Genomic DNA, 4,677 nt, shown 5'->3' on the forward strand with positions numbered 1-4,677 from the left:
CAGCTAAGTGGTGTGGTAGATAGAACGCTGGGCCTGGAGTCAGGAAGACCTGAGATCAAATGTGGCCTCAGACACTTACTGGCTGTGTGACCTTAGGCAAGCCACTTAACCCTGTTTGCCTCAGTTTCCTCATCTGTCCAATGAGCTGGAGAAGGAAATGGCAAACCATTTCAGTATCTTTGCTAAGAGAATCCCAAATGGGGTCACAAAGAGTCAGACATGACTGAAATGATTAAATAACAAATAAAAACAACAAAATGATTTTCTAAGTCAATATGCAACCTGTAGGGAACCTTATGTATGGTTTAGTGGCCCCTATTTCTATTTGAGTTTGATACCCTTGGCTTAGGACATAGAAGATTTTTCCATGGTCACAGTCAGTATGGTCTTCCTGGCTTCAAGGCCAGTTCTCTATCCACTATACCATGCTATCTTTTATTAATTTTAATATTAGATGAATAATTTGAATTCAATTAAAAACAGCTTACTTGTCTGCTTAAAGGTCACGGGATCATACATTTAGAGTTGGAAGGGATCTTAGAGGTCAACCGGTTCAATGCTCTCATTTTATAGTTGAGTAAACTGAGGCTCAAAGATAACATGCCCAATATCACAAAGGCAGTAAAGTGCCAGAGCTGAGATTTGAACCCTGGTCTTTTAACTCCAAATCCAGGGCTCTTTCCATTATGGCACGCATAACTGACTGGGTTTGAATTATGCATTTGTAAGATAAATGACCCTTCTGCTGTGAGGAGTATTTGATCTCAAGTCAGAAGAATTGGGTTCACATCCTGGCTCTGTTATTACCTGGGCAACCCTGAGCAAGCTGATCTGGGCCTCATTTATCCACAAAATGAAGAAGTGGGACCAGATGGTTTCTGAGGTCCCTTCTTTGTTTCAATCCAGACCCCAAGGATTGATATTTGATTATCTCCAGCCAAATCGTATTTATTTAGTTAGCTAGGAAGTACATATGCAAAGCTTTGGATTTGAGAGGATTTGGTGCCTTACTACAATGTTGGAGCTGCTGTTATGTTCCTGGAATCAGCATTTCATTTCCTAATAGAAGTAATAGGCAGTAGAGAGGATAATGGAGTCAGAGGTAGGAGATCTGAGTTCTAAATCCTGCTTCTGACCCCAACTAACTGTGTTGCCATGGACAAGCCATCAAACCTCTGAGTTCCCTCAACCATAAAATGTAGAGGATGATGACCATACCACCTTCCTCCGATGTTCCTCATGAACACACTTTGTACCTCCCAAAGTGCAGATAGTATTAGTAATTTCCATGTAGTCATACTTGTAGCTAGTGTTGCCTAGACCTCACAACCTATTTCCTTAAGACTCTCCCCATTGGTGGAGATAGATTACTCACTACTCTGTTTATAAGAATCTCTTCATTAGTAGAGTTTGATAACCTCAATGCTTAGAACTTGTAAGGTGGAATATTGAGTAATCCATCTTCACCAATGAGGAGAACCTTCTGTGAGCCCTTGCTTTTACCAGGAAGACCCATTAATATCACTACCTACCTGAAGTCAGAAAGATCTGAGTTCAAATCCAGTCTCAGACATTTACTAGTTATATGACCCTAGACAAGTCACGTCATTTTGGCCTCCGTTTCCCCAATTATAAAATGGGGATAATAATAGCATCTATTTCCTAGAGTGTGAGGATCAGATAAAATTGTAAAGTGTTTAGTACAATGCCTGGCACATAGTAGGTGCTTAATAACTACTTATTCTCTTCCCTATTTCTAGACACTCGGTTCGTAATTCTGGCTACTTCAAATTGCATTATGGGGATAGCTGATAGATGCCAATCAATTGAAGAACTGGATGAAAGTTGTGGATGAAAGCAATAGAATGCTACTGTGATGAAATGATGGCTATAATGAATCCAGAGAATTGTGTGAAGATTTACATGAACAGATATAGGGTGTGGTAAGTAGAGTTGGGAAAACAGTAAGCATGATTACAACCATTGGACAACAACAGCAGCAAGCCTGAGTACCATATTGTTATAATGACCAAATGTTTTACTTTGCATTGATTTTATTATGTTGTTGTTGTTCAATCATGTCCAACTCCCCGTGACCCCATTTGGGGTTTTCTTGGCAGAGATACTGGAGTGGTTTGCCATTTCCTTCTTCAGCTTATTTTATAGATGAGGAAAACTGAGACAAACAGGGTTAAATCACTTGCCTAGGGTCACACAGCTAGGAAGTATCTGAGGCCAGATTTGAACTCTGGGAGTTCTTCCTGACTCCAGGCCCAGCATTCCGACTGCCGCATCACCTAGCTTCTCCTTACTTGAAGCTAACATTCATAGAATGATTTTAAGGTTTGCAAAGTACTTTACAAATATTATCTAGTAGGTCTTTGAGGTCAAATTTGAACTCAGGAAGATGAGTCTTCCAGACTCTAGGCTTGGCACTATCCACTACATCACCTAGCTGCCACATGATTTCATTGCATAATGACTTCTAAAATTGAATAGGATCCCTCTATTGTTTGGGAAGAACTGTCCATAAATTGGAGAAATGTCATTTTTTAAAAGATGTTTTTAATATTTCACAGTCAGTAAGACCATGCTCCCCATGGTGAAAATTGCTTTGGGTTTGGATCAGAGGACTTGGGTTCACATTTCATCTCTGATACTTTATTACTGTTATGACTTTGGGTACACCAGCTGGGTCTCTGTTGTCTCATCTGCAAAATGAGTTCGTTTGGCCTACGAAAACTTTTCTGGCTCTAAATCTATAATCCTGGGACTTGGGTTTAAACCTTAGCTCTATCACTAACTACCTGACCTTGGGCTAAAGTTACTTAACCTTTCAAGTCAATGTCCTCGTCTATAAAATAAGAGGCAGGTCTAGGTGGCCTCGAAGGTCCTTTTGAACTCTAAATCTCTGATCCTTTCGTGAGACTCAAGCAAACAGGAAAGTGAGAGGAGCAGAGGAAAGAGAAACATAGTTACTTGCAGCTTCAACAAAGAGAAACTGTGGAATTTCCCCACAAATATATTTACAAATAAAATACACTAACAAAAACCTCACAAGGATAGATTTTCACTTTGATATGAATGGACTTTGTGCAGTCAATAGAAAAGTGACTTGTGTATTGAAAAAAAAAAACACCACCACTAAGTTGCAGAAGAATTTCAAGCCAGAGGTCTAAAAAGTGCCAGAAATGATAGAATTCCCATGGTGATTCTCTAATCTGGCACAATGGGGCTAGGGGATGCAATGCAATTTTCCAACTTATTTAATTCTTGGACTGCTGGCTCATTATGGAGATGATGAATTAGATGCATCTGTAATTGGATGTGTGGATGAGTATACATAATATCTCATATATACATTAAAATGTAGTTACATCTGGAAGGAAAATAACCTAAATGCATGTTATATAATATTCATACAAACAGAGACTCCAGCACTCAGAGCTGGAAAGGACCTCATACACTGTTTACTCTAGCCCCTTCAACTTATAGAGAAGAAACTGAGGCTTTTAAAAGTCAAGCAGCTCATACATGGTCACACAGGGCATTAGTGGAAGAGCAAGGATTTGAACTCAGGACCTAAGAATTTTTAAATCCTTAATTAATTAAATATTATTTACTTTTAGGGATACATTTATGTATTTTATAAATTTCTTTATATGTAATATAATAAACATAAATATAAAGTATATATATTTATAAACTATACATTTATAAAATGAATTTACTATTTACTTAATTAATTAAAATAAAGTAAGCACTTATTTATCCCAGAAGTACAGAATTTTGGAGTAGAAAGAGACCTTAGAGTTCATTTAGTCCATTCTTTTTCATTTTACAGGTGAGTAAACCAAAGCTCACAAAAGTAGAATGACTTGACCAACGTTACATAGCTAGAATAGTTCAGAGTAGAACAGGGACTTGAACGCATATCTTCTGATTCCCATTCTTTTGCTTTCCCACACATCCCGTCATCTACAAATGTATCTGCTATGCAAAGTAGAGGCATGAAAGTAGAGGCTCTCTGTCCAGAGAAGCCTTCATAGTAGATTCCTCTTGTGATATACTTAGAAGCTCAGATGGGGAAATGTGACCTCCTTCACGTGACTATTTCTTCTAATGGTGCAAATTTTGACCCATTTAACTAACTCCTTCTCAAGCTGCATAAATTTTTTTTTTGCCCAGGTCCACAAATCTGGCTTCTTCTTCTTCTTCTTCATTGCAGCCTACTCAGGCCCATCATGAATCTCTTCCCTTCCCTTTGGGTGATCTGTCTTCTACGTTAGGCTTTTGCTGATGCCCTTCCCTCCCCCAGTTACTAGGGCATCTCTCTCTTACAACCTCCCTGCCTTCCATGTTCTTGTATTTATTTTGTGTGTGTTTTGCATACACCTATATGAGTACATATTGTCTGCCCTAATAGAATGAAAGCTCTTTGAGGGCAGGCGTGGTTTGATTTTTGTCTTTATATCTCTGGACCCTATCTCAGTGTCCGGCATATAGTAAGCATATAGAAATCATTTATTGTTTGTTGCCACTTTGTTGATTGATGAACTGTTGTTACTCTGATTACCATAATGATGATGACAATGACAACTACTACCACCACCACCATCGCCACCATCATCACTCCTCCTCTTCCTCCTATTACTACTACTACTACTACTACTACTA

Source organism: Vombatus ursinus, unplaced genomic scaffold (assembly GCF_900497805.2).
Source record: "Vombatus ursinus unplaced genomic scaffold, bare-nosed wombat genome assembly UNPS02014821.1, whole genome shotgun sequence".
Taxonomy (NCBI): Eukaryota; Metazoa; Chordata; class Mammalia; order Diprotodontia; family Vombatidae; genus Vombatus; species Vombatus ursinus.